Below are 20,045 nucleotides of genomic sequence, written 5' to 3'. Positions count from 1 at the left end.
CAGCGAGGAATCATTCCAGGTTTGCTCGTGCAGCTGCACTACCCTTCCCTGCAAAGGGGACTTGATAAAATGGAGTAATGTTGTGCGAATCCACTGGTGGTTCTGAAGCCGCTGCGAGTGGGTTAGTGATCACAAAGGGGTGGACGCCCCTGGTGTGCTCGTTCGTGGGCTTCCACAGCTCAACCTCGCTGGTTTGCTTCTCTTTGAGGCCTTGTGCCATTTTCTCAGACAACACTCTATGGTTCTTAATGTTTGTTTTGCTTTGAAATGAAGGGAAGTATGAAAGTGTAAGTTATTATCTTCCTTTAACTTTGCTCAAAAGTTAGTCCTCTCAGACCTTTAATCATCTGTCTTTGTCTGAATTCCCTTCAATTTAGCTCTATCTTTCTGGCACTGAAGTGCTTACAGATGAACGAGAAATTGTATTGCTTTATGTTATTTTTTCCTCATTAGAATGCTGGCAAAAGCCCATGGTCACAGAAGACAGAAAGTAGTTTAGGCTATTCAACATTTTTGCCTTTTCATTTTTTTTAACCCCTTTGCTATGAAAGTTGTAAGCTGTTCCTATAATGAATGAATATTGTGGTGCATATAAATTGGAACAGAAACTGCGCTGGAATAATGGTCGTAGGGCTGCGGCACCAATTGCTCAAAAGGCAGGAAATGGCAGAGTTTAGGCAGCCTGTTTAGCTTTGTCTGATCACACCTTTTTCTTTCTATGTAGCTGCTGCCTGAAAGGAAGATTGCTCTTCTATGTGAGTAGGACATTGTGTCTTCTACAGTTCTTACTCTTTGTCCAAATAATTTTTGTTTAAATTTTCTTAAAAAAATAAAAAAGGTAAGAATGAGTACAACTCAAATTTGAGCCTAAATAATTAATACATGTTTTTTAAAAGAGTAGGAAAGAAAACAAGACTTCATGCTGAGAAGTGGATCCAGCTTTAGTAAGAGAAAGTGCTCCCTAGCATATCTATAAAGGTCCATAAGTCAGGAGAGAGGGGTCTTGCAATTTGCCTGCAGAGCACAAGCACAGTGATGTATGGTATACTTGTACATGGGCATTTGTAAAGCGATACTGTTGTGTTCTTTACCATGCCGGTGTAGAGAAAAAAAATTGCCCATTTCCCCAGTGATGGAATTATCCAAAATAAAATATATCATAGTATCTTTAGGATTACTTCATATTAGAATATATGTAATTTCTTATATGCAATTTGTCTTTAGACAGCAAAACCGAAAAAACGTATGAGCTAAGCTAAAGGAAGAGCAAGTGGAGTTTATTACATAAAGTAAATAATCTCTTAAGAACTAAATGAACAAATCCAAATCCAACTGGGCTGAAAATCCAGTGACATTCACAGACACTTTAAGCAAACATGAATGCGTTGCTTGACAAAATGTTTGGAGTGGTACAGAGATCTGAACAGTTCATCTGGAGAGATTGTTTTGTGCTCACGAAGTTCATCAATAGTGATATTGCCATTTCTAAATGAAATCCAAACTTGTTTTCATGGAAGGAAGGGAATATAGTGCCAAGAAATACTCAATACAGATTTCATTAGTGTAGGATTTTAGTCTTTTTGTTGGATTATCTTCCTGTAAGCCCCCACTAGGAGACAGGCTGTATTTTGGTCATTTTACATAACGATTGCCATGCTCCCACAACTACTTTTTATGATCTTGGCTCCAAGCTTGATTCTACAGCTGCTTGATCCCATCACCTCCTTTACACCTCTTTTCCCATCCTCAGTAGTATCCAGCCATTTTCCCTGCCTGGTTTGATTTTGCACCTCTCACATAATGGAGATAACTCAATAGAGCAGGTTTTACTCAGAGCAAATCACAGATCCTGTTCTCTGCTAACCTTGACTGCAGGTTGCTGGCTGCCCTTGTTCCATAGAAATGGCAAATTCAGCTTATGGAATAACAAAGCAACCAACTAAGTGAATCCTCAGTGCTTTCTTCTGTAACCGCACACGTACACTGAAATGCTCTTCTCCGCACACCAGTGATAGTTACTCTACTGAAAGCAATGAACAGATAAGCACCTTTACAAAGAGACTGAGTTTTTAATATTCTTTTTGTGCACGTGCATCCACATGCAAATGTGGCTCTCCCATTATTTGTAATGAAAACACTAGGGTGAGGCAGTCCTGAAACTTAGAGCAAAAGCACTCTTCTGCTGTTCCTTGACCGACTACTATCAACACAATTAATACTCTGGTAATGACAGCTATGCCAGCTGAATGCCACTGCCAGAGGGCAATTTCTAGTATTTCTGCAAAGTATTTATCTAGAGATAATTTCATATTAGCCTGATATGTTTTACTTGCAGTTGCAATACAAATTGCAACGAACATTTTGGCATTTTGGCAATGAACCGTTTATTACAACAGTTTGTAATTGTACTATGAACATTCAAAATGACCATAAAAAATCTCCCCAATGAGAATGGAAGCTTCTATCATAGAGGTTTTAAATTTAAAAGTCGGTCCTAGTTTTAATGGTGGAATTAATCGTTCTTAGCAATATGAAACATAAATTCTAACAAACATATCTGTGAAATAGAAGTTAGTATCAACTTCCTATGGATCACAGTTGTTAATGTGAAAATTAAAATTTCTCATTAATTTTTCCTGTTGTACATGAGAAATAGGGTACCTAATGAGTTGGAAAGTTGTAAAAGGAGTTCAGTTTCAGTTGTTACTAAAGAGGGAAGAGAGGCACGTAGTAATCTGGCCAGAGACTTCATGTGAGGTTGAGCACGGACCCAGCTTTTGACTGGGTCTTTTGACTTTTCGACTTACTTTTGACTGCCCCTTGAAAGATGCAGGAAATCAGTGTGCCTCTGCTGCATGCCTCACTGTGTCCCCTCCTGCTCTTTCAGTTCTGCATGTAACATGCAACCTACTTCATTCTGCTATCATGTAAGGCAGCATATAACAGAAAATGCAGAGGTACTTCTATAGCAGGTTGATTATTATAGTTAGAAATTATGTCTTCCTGGCCCAGACATGGGATCTGACCCTGTATGACAAAATCCCCAGCTGCTTGTGAAGTTCAGACATGACCCCGATATTTTCCTCTTTGCCAGACAGGCTCTATGGCTAATATTAGAAGGTTTTTTGTTGAAGAAGCTTTCCTGGGGAACATACTCTTTACTTTTAGACATGCTGGAGCATCCTGGGGTGTTTGGGCTCCTGATATTGTCAGGTATAGATTGATTACAGCTTCCATTGAGAAATGTTTTCTGATTGTCTGGTTACCTTGGGGCTACTATTAATTCAATATATATTCAAGGTGAATATACGTCAAGAATTTCATTGACATTTTAGAAAACAAATTTGCGTATCAGTGCTTTCTGCCAGGAAGGTAATACCTGTTTATCGTTATGATGATAAAATGTAAGTATATATTGGCCAAAGAAAACCACGGGGATTCAAGAGCCAACATGTCAAATAATGTCTTTTACTTGTTCCTTTTTACAGACATTCAAGAGTTTTATGAAGTGACACTGCTAAATTCCCAGAAAAGCTATGAGCAAAAAATAGAAGCAGCAAATCAAGTTGCAGAGAAATGGGAGAAGACAACACCTGCTACAGACCATGAAAATCTGCAGAAAAACCAAGAGGTAATTTAACAGATTAAGAATTAAAATATATATAATGAGTAAGATGTCTCAATCCTGAGAAAGGCCAAGCAGTGATTTCTAAGATTGAAAGAATGGCCTTAATTAAGTAATTGGCTTAGGATATGGAAGATGTTTAGTATTATCTCTCTGACCTTGAGGATGTCGCTAAATTCTTCATCCTTTCAATTGCCATCTGTCAAAGCGGAAGTAAAAAACTTTCTATTTTTCATCCTTGGTGTACTTTACGTCATACTTGGTGTCTGTAATTACCCCCAAAAGAGAATATATCTCCTCTACTTTCTAATAACCACTGAGGTTATTAATACTCCAGTGATTTAATCCTGTGTAAAAATTTTAATAGGACTTTTAATATTTCTGGGACTGACATTGGGCTGAACTTTTCCATTGCCCAAGTGCACAGAGATATCAACCAAAATAGTCTCCGTATGTATGAGGAATAGATACATAGAAGAAGGTTATACACCTTTGCTTTTCTTTTGTAACCAGTGAAAGGATTCAAAACATTTCTTTGTCACTACTGGCTCTAATCTGCCTCTGCCTGCCTCCAGATTATTATTAACTAAATTAGCAATCTAAACTAATTGCCTTGCACCACGTTTGTACTTCAAAGACAAAAACAAAACCCACAGAACCAAGCAATGAATCGCTCTGTTCTTAAACAGTGAGACAGAAATAGTGAGCATGGACTGCAAACTGCAAATCTCCAGACCAAAATCAAAGATGAGGGAAATGTATAAAAATTTCCATTGTCGTTATGGTTTGAAAGGAATTTCAAGTTTTAAAAGTTGTTCCAAAACATTTTCCATAGGCATGACTATTTTTAAGAGCGTTCCTCTTTTAAAATGTAAAACTCAGAAACAAATTGTAGTTCTACATGACATTTTATATGTGATTCTTCAGAAAGATAAATCAGAGTTGCAGGCAGCTAGAACAAAAGTCTCTGAAGAAATGAAGAAAATTACTGTAAAAATTAATTAGCAAAAGAAACTTGCAGAATTAATGAGAACAAGCATTCTGATTTTGAGTGAAATCAGAACAAATGAGTCTTAATATTAATGTAGGATATATCCCATGAATGATTTAACATTTGAGTCCCAGTTTGAAGACACAGCTAGCTAATCTCTATGGTTTTTTTGCACAAAGCTATATGCTTTAAAAAGGTGAAAGTGTATTCCAGCATGTTGTCTCTTGAAGCACCTGAGAAAGACGGTGGATCACAGACTCTCTTTGCATTCCAGCCTCATCAAAGTATTTGACCCTCAACCCCATCTTCCTTAACCTCCGTGCTGTCTAACTGTGATGCTGGTCTTGTCCAGGGGAATTTAAACTCCAAATTCTATGCTGAGAATAATAGAATATATAAGGCTAACTCCAAACTTTGCTCTTCTTATGAAAATTATGTTCTGATGTAAAGCAAAACAATAGAAAACTATTGCTTAGAAACAGGAATAACCATTTCAAGCCAGGGTGCTGGCACTTAGAGTCCAGAGTACCCTTACTTTCAGATTTGCTGTCTATCCATAAATTTAATCAGTCTAATGGGAGCACAAAATGTTTAGTCCCTTTAAAAATCATATCTATATATGTTTTAACGGTCCAACTGCAGGCAAACCAGACTGGAAGTGTAGGCTTTTGGTTTTTTTCCTTTCAACAGCACAACATACTATTGGCAGTTCTGAGTCAGAACTGATTAGCACATGCTGAATGTACCAGCTGCTGTACAAATCCAAGACAGGACTTTGCTTTCTGTGAGAAATTGCCTTATGAAAATGTAACTGGGTAATCTAATACATCACATAAATTCTTATTCATGGTCTATTCCTTACGCGACATGATGGTTTTGTACTTTCCTTTTCCACCCTCAATTACGCGTCCCAGATGTGGAAGGAAAAAACCTCCCCTCTTTCATGCAGTGTTCCTTTGCAATAAAAGCCCAAGCATGATCGTTCAGTCCAGAGGCCATCCCCCTTTCATGCCTTCCACTTGAAACCTTCCTTGGCTTGGAATGTTAATTTTCAAAATAAATTGGTTCTTTCTCTGTATTTTTGTTCCAATCTTAATTGTTGATAAAAAAGGAAAGCAGCTTTCGGTGTCCAGGTCAGGTACCCTGGGACTCCTCCTTTGCATTGATCTATTTGTTTTTCTGAAAGTGTAGACTTCTAGATTACAGAAAAGCTTTTTAGGTTGTTGTTTGCAATACTTTACAAATTTGCCCTACAGAGATGACTAGCCTCTAAACTCTCTCACCTGGCATCTGTGATCCACCATAGTGGTTTGTAACAAACTGATGCTAGGTCTTACAGCGTACTTGGACCGGATCTTCATCAGGTAAGAGAGTTGGAAGGGTCACAACCCGTCCTATCATCTCCCATCCTTCTCAGGGAATGCCTCAGAAGACAGACATCTCCCAAGCTCAGAGACGTTTATTTTGAATAGCTTTTGCAAAAGCAAGTGAAAAATGAAGGGAATATATTAGCTCACCATATATACCAGAACCAGTTGCATCCAACATTATCAGCGTGAATAACCAAATTATGAAATCACATAGCATCCCATGGCTACAAACAATGGCATTAAAAAAACATGTTTTAGGGTTCAGTCGTAATTAATGGTGCTTTTTTTTCCTTCCAGTTTCTTTACTTGCATGCATCTTGTTAAACCCTGTGCTGTTCAGGTATTAACCGTGAAGGAGCTCCTGGCCCTTGTGAAATCAATAAATGTTTTGGTATGGCCTATGCATGTAAACACCACATCCTTGTTTTTTACTCCACTTGTTAACAGCTTTGCTGGTCATTCGAATGGTAGGGGACATCAATGTTTCCAGATGCAAAATGCAACATTACTTACCATCATATTATTACTGCATTTCACCCTGTACAGAAACTAAATATATCTGGCAATGTATCTGGCAGATATGTAAATATCATAGACCAAAATAATTTCAGTGGGTGGGTGTTAGTGAATAAGGAAGAAAGAAGGACATATATGAACATTTTTTATGTGAATCTATCCCTGTTGTTTTCCCTTCTGTAAATCCAACTTGACAAAATCAACTTAAATTTTTCGATAGTTTCAGAATCAGTGAAACTATGTTTGGAGCAAGTTCAGTATTCACTAAAAATAATTACTAGACTTTAGTTGTGAAGGCTCTTATTTGTTTCATATACGGCAAGTAGGGAATGTGACATGTCAGGTAATAAATGAAAAAGTCCAACATGTCAGTCATGATGGAGGAACTCTAGAATATAGCTCCAAAGAAGACCTAAAAAAATCTTGTTGTCTGTTCTCTTGCCCTAGGCAGATCAACTGTATTTGAACTGTTCCTGACGTGTTTGTCTAATCTGTTCTTTAAAACCTCCCACAGTGGAGAGTCAACAACTTCTCCAAGTAACTTATGCCCTCACTGATAGAAAGTCTTTCGTGATGACAAACTGGAGTTTCTCTAACTGCAATTAGAACTCATTAGGTTTTCTTCAATTCACAGTCGACATGGAGAACAGTTTATTCAGTCCTGTTCCAAAAATCACTTAAACATATGTTTAACTAATCATGTATAGTAACAGGAGCTCACTCTTAATATGACCTTTGTGACCCGCTCTTCCTCAGCGGTGTTGTCAGTTTAGCTAATATGCCCATGTAACAAGAAATGCTGGGTCCTGATGAAAAATCTGGTCTTTTGGGTAAGAAAATATTTTGTTGGCTTAGACTTTGCTCAAAGGAGCTGTACTTAGAGGTATGAAATATTTTAGTTTCCAAAACAAAAAGCCTTGCGGCACTGTAGAAGGCAATTCATCTTGACGGCATAGGCATCATATGTCTCTGTATCTCCATTTATATCAAAAAATCTTGGAAACTACTCTGCAAGATGTCTTTAGTAATGAAAATACTAACTCAGGATTTGGTAACTGCAGGTTTTAATTCTTTGCTGTCCTGGGTATTTCTTGAGACACTGTATATGAGGTTTGAGAGGAAGACTTAAGAACGGTGTCACAAAAGGGAACTGGGCATGGTAGTGTCTGAGGTGTCTCACCAGGTCCAGATATCACTTAAGGACCATATCTTGTGGGGCACTGCAGGGGAAGATATTGATTTCCAGGATTAAGGTACACAAAAACCAGAACACACCTATAAACTAACAAGTAATGAATTAAAAAAATGGGGCAAGATGTCATTCCCTTAAAATCTGCTTCATTAAGACATTGATGCCTTATCCCAATTAAGGTTCAGAATCATGATCTCTTTTCTGTAACCAAGACCATAGCTAGACTTCTCTTGCGACGTGTGTAAAGGCACTGCTGATACTATTTTCCTTATGATGAAGCTATTTGGTTAGGATGTTTTAAAAGGTTGCGGAAATCTATATTTGGCTCCCTTCTTGACCAGAGAGGAGCTGATACTGCTTCTCTTCTCACCCATGACAGTGCACGATGCATTATGCCAGCAGGTATTATTTAGCTTTTTCTTGTTGGGATGTTTCCAATTTATATGGAATAATTAAATATTTATTGGGATAGAATGCTGACACATGACTCTATAGCCTCGAGTTTATAAACATTACTGCTGTGATGAGTATTAAAGTATAGCATATCTTGTCTTCTTCAGCATACCCAAGGGTGGTATCCTCCATCCCCAGCAAGTCCCCATACATCAGTGTTGAACAGTCATAGAAGCAACCCTGTTATCTCTCAAACCTTCTCTACCTCCCCATTGTCACCAGCACATGTATTCAAATCTGGAGAGGGAGGATTTAACAGAAAAAATTAAAACCCCTACTCCAAAAGCCTAGTATATAAGGCAGTGTCACAGAAGCCATATGTTCATTCCTCTCAAACTGCATTTAGGGGATGCAGGATGCTGTGTTCAGCAGGAGGGTTGTGGCACATAGGGGAGGAAGTGTGTTCTGAGGTCACCTAACTGATCAGGTTGAGAAAGTATGCCAGGAATGTGTAGTTTGTGGATGATGACAGTGCTTAGGCATTGATCTGACTGATACGGTCCAGACAATCTCATTTTGGGAACAAAGAAATGCCAGGTAGCTACCTTGAGAACATGGCTGCGGAGAGTTGACACCACAAAGACAACGTGCCTCCGGAGGTCTGAGGATCTCAACTGCTTCTAAGTGAAGTAATTTCAAGTCGCAGTATTAAAGCGCCCACATTGACTTAAGCACTCACATTGACTTAAGTCAATGACCAAGCAACAATTCTCTTGCCCGTGTGGCCTGGTACCTGGCTTCCAGCAGGGGCCAGGAGCAGATGCTCAGGGAAGAGTAAGAAAAGGGCCAGCCTGTATAATGAGCGCTTCATCTGTTTTGCAAGTCTAATCTTAATTTGTTTGGACTGGAAGGACAGAATGCGCTCAGTGCTGGGAAACTCAGCATTACCTTATTTTATAAACATTCGGCATACTATTCACCGCAGCTCGCATGCTGACTGGGGATGTGCCCAATCTGCTGCCGAAAGTCAGGAAGACAGTTTGTTTGTAATTTCGCCTCTGCCAAAGAGCTTCATTACTTCTTTGGACCAAGCTTTATAAGACAAGCATTCACAGCTTGAAAGAATTTTCTTGAAACTAGGGCTCTCAAATTGTCCCTGTTGGAGAGAGAAGACCGATTTCTTTTCACCCCTAGGAAATATGAGAGAGGGATTCAGCTGGAAGTGGTTTAAATTCAGGTCTTCCACCGCTCGGAAGAGTGCTCTTGCCCTACCCAGTTCCACATACGGCTGGGGAAAGGTACTCTCCATCTCTGCCGTCAAAGCTTCGCAACTGCGCAGCTGAGTTAGCAGGTTACTGGAGTCTGGGGGTGGGTGTGGAGGTCTGAGCCCGGCTCCTCAGCTTCCAAACGGTCACTTGCCTTGGAAAAAGTATTCTTCCCTCCCAGGGCTGTCCTCACTGCGTGAAACAGTCGCTAGATAAAGGATGCCTCTCGCTTAAATGTTGTGTAGTTAGATACAATTAAAACTGTGAGATGCTCAGAGAATACAATAATGGAGAACATAAAAGTACCTAGATGGAGGTATCCATCTGGTAAAACAAAAATTGAATTGCTCTTTAGCTATGACAATAGTAACATTGCTTGAAGCTACAGGCTTGTGCTCAGCTCCAGACACTCATTAAAAGACATAAATTTACCCTTGTTTTAACCTCTGTTTTCATTAGTTTGGTCTCCAGTACTACTTATTTCTGGTCAGCAGTGTTTTGACCTTTATTCAGATGGAAAATTGAGGTGAAGGAAAAGAACACTGCTCTCACACTTACGTGTAAGTCTGGTAACTCAAGGTCTTCTTGCCCCTGTATCATAGCGTGAAAAGACTATTTACTTATAGGGCATATGGTGCAGATACTTTTAGCATATTGAACGAGAATCTTGCAAATACTGTGCAAGTCTGGTCATCACACACCTATCACACAATCTCCATTCAGCACAGTGTGGTATCATTGCTTCGAGATGGTCCCCAAAGATTCCGGCTCTTCATTTAACTCCTGTTGTTCCACGCATTTCTTATGTTTAGAGGCTCATTTTGCAACGACAGTCAATTGCAGCGTGCAAAAAGAATCCTCTGCTTGTTTCAGGAATGTCTGCTATCCTTGTACCCAGCTATTATAAACATTGCAATTACTCCTCTGTCCTTTAAGTGCTGGCTTGTTAAAAGTTCCAGTAGTAAAACCCTTACTGAAAAATCTTCTGCCTGGAGCAATTATCAAACCATTAATCTGTTTCACACTAGCAACTTGTCAAAAAATGTGGACCTGCAAGATCCTTCTATAAGTGCATATAAAAATTCAGTCTCTTCTCTGGATTTTTGTTTGTTTCCTTTCTTTGTAACTGGCTACAGCTTAATTTGTATGGCTTGGTTTACTCCCAGGGTACTGTTTAAGTGATTATACTTAATATGCAAGAGTCATTAGGTATGATCAACCATAATGTTTCATTAGAAAGGTTCAAAGCATTCAGTTTTTTGTGTCTGTTTCTTCCCTAGATTTAGCTCCTACAGAATACACTTATCTGATCGAATGCAGTTTGTGTCTGTGGGTAGATTTTGTAGCTGAGCCAATTCCCCTGTAATTCTATTTGGCACTAAGTCCCTCAAGAAGGCAGCAGTCTGTTTAAGGGGTACGGCATAGGTGGCATCTTGGTTCGTGTTTTGCTACCGTCGTGTCCCTTTTGCACACAAGGATGTGTAACAGCCAGAACCATAATTGTGAACAACAACGCTGAAGCTTGGCTTCATTTTTTTTTTTTTAATATACAATAATTCTGCAATTTTATTTTCTATGCATTAATAAGGTATGCTTTACTTGCAGAGATTGTTTTATACACTTGCCTTCTCATATGGTTTGACTAATGTTTAGGAATGGGTAACTGCAAAGTCACTGTGTTATTAAAAACCTTATTTATGACTAGCTGCAGCTGAATGTCTTACCCATACTGGGTATCCATGCTGGGTCTCTATTTATAAATTTGTTATTTGTTCTGTAGCTTGTCAATAACTTGAGTGCCAGTGTGTCTGTTAAATGTCATTTTAGAGTTGCTTCTCAGTGTGTTTTAATGTGGTCAAGCAAAATGTTTCCATTTTAAACCAAGAAGCTGTATGTATGCAGAACAGTGTCATCCTGCGACAGAAATACTCCAGAGTACAGTATTCTGGTCTCCATATCCCAAATCCCTACAGGAGAGTTTTCTGATGAAGTCGTGATGCTGAGAGTAGGGCAAAATGCATGTCATGCCGCTCTCTAAACAGACAATTTCTGTCCTGCTGGGCAGCTCTGGGAGCTAGACATCCTTCTGCTTTTGCCATCTCCTTGTGCTTGCAGAGCGTTGGCCATACTCGCATAAAAAGCCTTGTCCTCTCTTGCCTCTTGCTTTTATTTTAACAGCACCATCATATTGGTGTGCCTTGCACGAGAGTTGAGAGGACTCATTGGTCTGATTGATAGATCCTTTCTGACAGGGAGATTTGATTTAGTTTAATAATTGTTTATTTAGTCTAATAATTGTTTTCTACTGACATTGGTGGGAGGAGGAACAGAACGGGGATCTGAGCATTAAACAAACTAAACCAGATCAGCGATGACGAAAGGGTCACATCCACCACAGCAGGTTTGTTTGGGTTTATTTTTTTTCACATTTGTGTAATATGCCTATCAAACAACCTCTAGGCAGTTTTCTGATCTGGGATTTGTTATTACATCTGCAAAGGATTGGGAGCAGGCCAGAACAGCTGCTAGGGACCAGAAACAATAATTTTCCCCAATGAAAATACGCCTGAATATTAACCAGCATACAGAATTAGCCAAACTTTTAATTAAGCAATGGGTCTCTATTGTGATAAGCACCGAGGTCAGACTATTGTGTAAATTCCACTTCTGTGTATCAAGGTCAAAAATGATTGAACTAGTAGTTAAAGATAGTATGAAAATATCATTTAACAAAAAGCTCTTGTAATTTTAACTTATTCTTTCTAAAATAATTTTTCTAAAACATGGTACGTTTTAACAAGGGCTGTTGTCATACCAGAGTAATCTGAAAAAATTACCTACATAAAAATATCAGCATGTCCCAACAGGCTACCATAAGCTAGCAGGTCCTCTGAAGAATATGTGATATAATTCATTGTTTCTAACAAGATTCTGACAAGTTATATTTTAACCAACTGCAAAAACAAATACATCAACTCCTAAACATATAGTTCTTTGCCCTGTAAAACTGTAAGGGTTCTGTAAAATTCATATTCAGGGACGAATGTACTCTAGTTAAGTTTCACTCTAAAAATATTTCAGAGCAATTTGTCTCACTTACACGATTATTAACTCTGATCATTCACCAATCTGAGCAACTAAGCAAGAGAATTCACTGCCCTCCATGTGCAAAGGACACAAGTCTCCATAGAGAGGTTTAAGAGCCCGTTATCTATTTCTGCAGTCTACCAATACTTCTTTATTAAAATGCTTCTTACATAGTTCCCAAGCATAAAGAAAGATATCACCCCAAGACTTCTGGATCATACAAAGATCGCCCTGGGAGTGATTTCTTGGATAGGTGCATATATCTTTGCTCAGTAAAATAAATATATGTGAAAGAGAAAGTATCCTTTGTGCTTTGTTTAGTGTTTTATAAACTGGGACAGGTACTTGCAGGTTTTAACAAATAGTAAATACAATCCCAAATGCAAAAATCTTGGAAATTAAAGGGAATCTGTCAACCCGGAAACATAATTTCTCTCCACATTTTATATGTATAATATAGTTACAGATGACATGACTAGAACCACAGGACTTCATGCATTTTCAGTTTGCACCTTTTACACGTTTGTGCTTAACTATCATGGGTGCCAGTTTAATCTGTAACTGGTTTAGAGACGAGACAATTTACTGCTTGTTTTCCATTGTAATATTTAAGAATAAAACATTTGTCTAGACCTTTGTGTTCTGGGAAAGAGTGAATTTCACTCAACCATTCTCATCCTTCTTGTAAAGAGTCTTAGGAACATGATTCTTTTTCCTATGTAAACTTGATCCATTCACTTATCCAAACAGCCTTGCATGGAGATCACTTTCTGGGCTAATTTTTTAACCATATTTTTCTTGCTGTTGGAAATTTCTGTTGACTTTCACATTTCCACCATATCAACATCACTCTGTCTTGTTTTTAAGGACTGTCATGGCCTGTCTCCTCTATGCATGCCTTGTCTTGTACTTCTCTTGGAAGTTAAAGGGAAGTTGTCAAACAAAAGGAAGCTATTGACCTCTGTGTCTGATTCTTCAGGTCTTCATGATATTTTCAGTGAGGAACTTCCTGGTATTGCCACCTCCAGTGTACAGGAGCTCTTCAGAAAGAGCTGCAAGACTATCTCATTTCGTCTTCAAAATTCTTTTGTCCCAAAGGAGAAGTAGTTGCAGTCATAGCAGTCATTCCTGGTGTGATCTTCTCCTCCTGTTGCTCAATATCGTCCCACTTTTTGGTCATGTTTCTCCAAGTTCTGTGATCTTAAACTGAAATGGACAGTTTGGTGGAGCAGAAGCCCCACGTAGTAGCACAAAGGAGTTTTAATCTGTGGCTGGATATCTGCAACCTCACATCTCTGTGAGGTGCTGATTCCCCCCAGTCCCCAGAAAAATTAATTTTACAGATAAGTTCTGAAACTGAGTTTTTAGTGCATCTTCAAATATCTCATGTTTAAAAAATGTGAGGTTAGCTGAATCTCACACTCAGCCTGCGTAGACCTACACAATGCCGACGGGGGAAAATGGTTGAACCCACTAAGGGCTCTCTGTGCCTGTGAATGATCTCAGCAGTCCAGCCTCTGCTTGGCTGATATGTACGGCTGCTTCTGCTCTTCTGTGAGGAGGCCAGCCTTGTTACTGTATGGTTATAACCCCGATAAGTTCATTATTTCAGCTGCATAAAGTTTCTTTGTTGAAAGGACAAACCAAAGCGATGAAGGTTTCCCAGGCCCTCCAGTTCTTTGCACGAGTGTAGAGAATCCTACCTGTTTTTCTGAAATGCTGTGCCCTGTCACTGTACATATATATATGTACATATATATATGTACATATATATATTTTTAGCTCAGCACTTTCAAATAGTCAAGGTCCTTCTTTCTGAGAAGAGACAAGGCAAACAGCTGCTCTACAAGCTGGAAAAAAATTACATCAAGAGTAACAAACATAGTGGATCTGAAGTCCACTTTCTTCGAAGAAGGCTTTTGAAACTCTGGTGGAAACAGCAATGTTAATTGTTAAATTGTTACTGTTTTAATGAATGACTAAACAAGTTTGAAGTCTGTGTTTTGGAATTTGTTAATTACAGTAAGAAGAGATCTACTGAGAGATTTCAGGTCATTCATTATATCAGACTTCTCTCACACATTTTTTGGTGTTGTGGTAGTTTGTAGAAAACCACAGGTAACAAAACAGACAACTTCATCTCTTCTTAAGGAGTAGGAAGATTCATGACAGACATATGCTTCCACTTATGTAATCAGTATTCTTTTTTTGAGATATCTGATATCTTGTACTTTTTTGACAGTAAATGGTCCCAGGGTACCAAATGGTATCTTTGCTAGGTCAGCATCAAGTCTATTATTCAGGATGCTGACTATGTTGTGGCCTGAAATGGTCCATCTTCTACAGTTATGGGTGTATTTCTTAATCCTGTTTCTTAATTCAATATCACTTTATTTCTTAGTTGACTTCCTTTCTCTTTTTCCCACTGTCCTGGTTTCAGCCAGGATAGAGCTGGTTTTCTTCACAGGAGCCAGTGTGAGGCTGTGTTTTGGGTTTGGGATGAGAAACTGTTGATAATGTGCTGATGTTTTGAGTTGTTGCTGAGCAGTCAAGGACTGTCCAGCTTCTCATGCTGGACTGCCAGCGAGCAGGCTGGGGGTACACGGGGAGCTGGGAGGGGACACAGCCAGGACAGTGACCCAGGCTGGACAAAGGGATATTCCATACCGTATGACGTCATGCCCAGTACATAAACTGGAGCTGGCCGGGGGGCGGAAATCACTGCTCGGGGACGGGCTGTCGATCACTGGGCGGTGAGCAATTTCTGTATTGGGCATCACTTGTTCTTGTACATTCCTTTGTTGGTATTATCATTGTTGTTTCCTTCTTTCTTTCTGTCCTGTTAAACCGTGTTTATCTCAACCTGTAAGGGTTTTTTTTTCCTAATTCTCTCCCTGTCCCACTGCGGGAGGGGGAGTGAGCGAGCGGCTGCGTGGTGCTTAGTTGCCGGCTGGGGATAAACCACAACGCCCACCTAGGGAATGTGCCTGACACACACATACACTTTTGTGTTCACAGCAGACACTTCTGTTGCTTTTGAGGATTAGAATTGTCATATATTGCTCTTCACTTGCAATTTGTGATGATTATCTTACCCTTCTATAGGTCCTCTGTTCCATGGAGAGCCATCAGAGAGAGGGGAGTGTTGTTCTGATGTCCTTGCTCAATGCTGAGCAGAGGGGAGTGCCGCAGATTTCTGTTCAAATTGTAGTGGACTTGGACAAACAAGACTTCGTGCCCACCTTCAGTGTTTTGTTGCAGCCCAGCCAAAAGACAGTAAAGGCTTGGACTGTCTTTGTGAATCATGATCAGTTTGTTGATCACAAATATATCGAAGAAGATTCCTAGTTAACCATAGCTAGGAAAACAGACAGTCTGATGTTTCCAAATTGTGAAAATGACATCACTGATTGCGGATATTTGTCATAATAGTAGAAACTGAATTTTTGCCAGTAACCTTGAGAAGTGCAGTGTTAGAATTGACCATCTCTTTTAGGAGCTCCTCTTGTGAACTCTGTCTTACTAACTACTGCACAAAAAAGTGTCAATGGAATGGAATGGAATGGAGTGGAGTGGAGTGGAGTGGAGTGGAGTGGAATGGAATGGAATGGAATGGAATGGAATGGAATGGAATAGAATGGAATAGAATGGAATGGAATGGAATGGAATGGAATAGAATAGAATAGAATAGAATAGAATAGAATAGAATAGAATAGAATAGAATAGAATAGAATAGAATAGAATAGAATAGAATAGAATAGACTAGAATAGAATAGAATAGAATATGCCATTCCGGTTGGAAGAGACCTACAACGATCATCTAGTCCAACTGCCTGGCAATTCAGGGCTGACCAAGGTAAAGTATGTTATTAAGGACATTGTCCAAATGCCTTGTAAACACTGACAGGCTTGGGGCTTCAACCACCTCTTTAGGAAGCCTGTTTTGACCACCCTCTCAGTAAAGAAATGCTTCCTGATATCCAGTCTAAACCTCCCTTGATGCAGCTTTGAACCATTCCCCTGTGTCCTGTCACTGGATACCAGGGAGAAGAGATCAGCACCCCCTCTCCAGTTCCCCTCCTCAGGAAGCTGTAGGGAGCAATGAGATCTTGCTTAACTTCAGCTTTGGTTATAAGCTAGTGAAATGGGAAGCTGACCTGGTAGTAATAATGCAGTAAGTTGTAAAGGATGGGCTACATACATGAATACAAGAATAGCACACGGAGCTGTGTGCTATTGCTGGTAACAAACATCAATATTTTTATGAGGCTTCTGAATACAACCAGAATTGGAATCCGAGACCTTGCTGATGAGAAGTGAGGTTGTAGAATAACTAGTACATTAGAGATGATTGGGGATGTTTCAAGCAATTATTCATCAATATTCAATATTTTCAAATAAGTTTTTCATCTGACACTCCTCCAAGCTTATATATACGTCTCCACTCGAGTCATCCACCTTGATGCTAGATACATCCCAACAGAAAGGAGAAAGGCTTATCTAAGCTGCCCAGACACATTTCAAATGCATAAAGTAGCAGACAGCTTTAGCGTGAGGGGTTGCAGAGTCAGAGACAGTTTTCATGAGACTGAATTTATTGCCTCATCCAGGCTCCCCTTCAATAGAGTCGTCTGGACCTCGGTGTCAGTGAGTTGTGACAAGGGCACTGTTTCTCAGCTTAATTCGGCAGCTATGGAGGATTCCTGGTGCCTGTAGGAACCATACGGGCTACGTAAGGTAATACGCATGCCAGGAGCATTTCATGGTGTAGGAGACTTCCTCCCTACCACCCTTGGCACTGCCTGGTACATGAGGCATTTGCTCCTTTTCTCATGATGCAGTTGACAGTGATGTTTATTTAATGCAGCTAGAGTTGCCCTTACACTTCTGTGCTTCTACAACCTCAAGCTCACAGAAGCTGAAATCCCTGTACGGTCCATAATTTTTTAATAAACTTGATCAGCAGCTAGTATTAATAGTTCTTGAAGTCCTCATATGAAAGCACAAGTTTCTGCCATCTCTCCTGTAGGCAGTGGCAGATTCTTACCCAGCATTTAGCTCATGATAGTTGTTACAAAGGAAATTGTCTGGCGGATCCGTGGAGTTCCAACCTTCTGCAAAGTAGGGAAGGTTTGTTTTCCCTTTCACTTCACATCATCGTCTGTTTATCAACATTTACGGAGTGTGGTGACATATTCTGCAGTTTAATGACCTGAGTCATTCCATTTAACTTACCTTTTGAGTCTTCTTCCTTTTATATATATCAGTGCGAAGCATTTTGTAATGCTCTGTAGGAGGGAAGCTGAATGAAGAGAGATGGCACTGTGTTTTGCCAAAGGTTTTGTTTAGCTGCAGTATTTTTGCACGTCGGCATGAGTATATATGATTGCGTAGCTCAGCAGCCATGACTGAGCAAGGCAGCCTGCCACTGTAGTGCCAGCCACGCTGCCTTCCCCTCCCTGTGGCTCTGGCTGAAACAAATATTCTTCTATACCAAGGTTTAGGATGCTTCAAGCAAAACTATCTCGAGAAGTAAAAGTCATTACAATATTGTCCAGGGTTTTGATCTTGCATGTGTTTTTTGTTGTTTCTTTTTTTGTCTTTAATACTGGCTTTATATCCTCGAATTAGTGTAAAACACTTTTGGTCTTCCTAAGTATTACTTTATGACATATCAGTCCTATACTCAAAATGGGACTTGTTTTATTACTGCTATTGAGCAGCCTGACTTAAACCTGCCATTTCTGGCAAGAACAGGCACAAAATTTCATCTCAAGTGAAATGTGGGTAGTTCCCTCCTCTGTAATTTTTCTGGAAATGTGTGTAAATAGGAAGAAGCTGTGTGGGCCGGTGGTGGAGACAGAAGACTGGGTTCTGTTCTTGGATTTGCTATGGACCTGCAGTGCATCATGAGATAAATCAGAATTCAATCACATTATCTGAGTGACTCCTTATTTAAATGTATTTCCTACAAGGTTATCATGCAGTACCTAGCACTGTTGGGTGTTTGTCCTATTTGGAGTTGTTATAGTTCTATTGCATTTTTTTTTCCTACTTCAATATATTACATATAATTTTTATAATGAGGAATAGTATGATGTAGTAAAAAAACTCCCCAAACCAAAAAGAGAGATAATGCCTGTCATAGTAAAAATATAGTGCTGGAGCTTGTCTTAAACTGTGTGTGGTAACACATGCACACACTCTTGTTCTCCTGAGAACTGAGAGGGATATAGTTCTCTGAAAGCAATTGTCATCACTCTCCTGACTGGAGTAGCGGCTATTATAGTTAGCAGTAAATGATGAGCTGCTCCCAAAGGCCAAGGCAGTCCGCAGGAGCCATTGCACTGCTTCTTTTCCATCAAAAACTCTAACCTCACATTTATAAATGCCCTATTATCTCTAATTTGAGGTCACTCCACACCAGCTGTATGGAACAATGGTTGCCAAGCAGTTCTTCATCTTGGACCATAATATAATTGTTATTAATTAATACAGTCCCTCTCATTATGGTTGTTGCAGGGAACTGGATAGAAATGCAACATCAGCAGTTAGGTAATTGCAATTTAATTGAAATGGCTCCATTTGCAGGGGTGCAGAGCTGGGGAAGGTGAACGGGCAACGACAGGCTCCGCTACGCTGCACAGCTCACTGGAGGTGGGGAGGAGAAAGGCCACCCTCATCCTCCCTGTTCCTCCCATCAGGATACTGTTTGATTGCCTTGAGTTGTAGAAAGATTTGGGCCAACTCCTTGGAGGCCCCAAAAGCTGCATAAAATGTCTCTGCAGCTATGTTTGCTGCCACTGTTGCCTCAAATCTGCTAGAGCTACGCACCTTTTTGAAGAATCTAGTGCTCATGTAATTTATTTCTGATTTTCAGGTGAAACTACACCAGCTGGGGGGTGTTACTGTGTAGGCCTCCTGTTAAGATCTTGACCTCAAGCCATATGACCGGTGTCCTAAGGGGGATCCCTGAAGTAGCCATTTGAGATAAAGGGCTGTACATATCCTTCAGATTTCTGGCAAACCCAGTGCTGAGCCCTGGACTTGGTAGTGAAATTCCCACACTGTGCTGTGAGCATCCTTGGAGGAAAAGGATATTGGTTTCAAGAAGAACTAAATGTGAAAAGAACAATTAAAAAATATTGTGTTATCGTAGCAACCAAAGCAGTTGAGGTTTTTTTCGGTTGTTTTAAAAAAAAAAAAAAGCAGCACTGATGCAATAAAAAACGACACAAGAGAATAAATGTGTCAAGTTGTTATGGCAACTGAAATATGTAGGTTGGAATTTATGTATCCAGAACTTCTATGTAAGTAAAATAAACATTATTCTTGCTAATTAAAATATCATGCAAATATTATTTAATTTAAAATCATTAGCCATGTTTTCTCTTACAATTAATGACTTACTTTCTGTTTTCTGTTTCCAAGTATTTACATTTGCTTCCAGCTGTGGTCTGCTTGCATTTTCAGGGCAAGATTGTGATTTCACTAATATGAGCTTAAACGTAGAGGGACTCCACAGGAGCTAATGGATGTAATGTATGCAGGTGGGCACAACTGGAATCAAACCATGTGCTTTAACACGTCATTCTTACTGCAGCTG

This window comes from Phaethon aethereus (assembly GCF_964289735.1).
Source record: "Phaethon aethereus genome assembly, chromosome: 1".
NCBI lineage: Eukaryota > Metazoa > Chordata > Aves > Phaethontiformes > Phaethontidae > Phaethon > Phaethon aethereus.
This window is presented reverse-complemented; position numbering follows the sequence as displayed.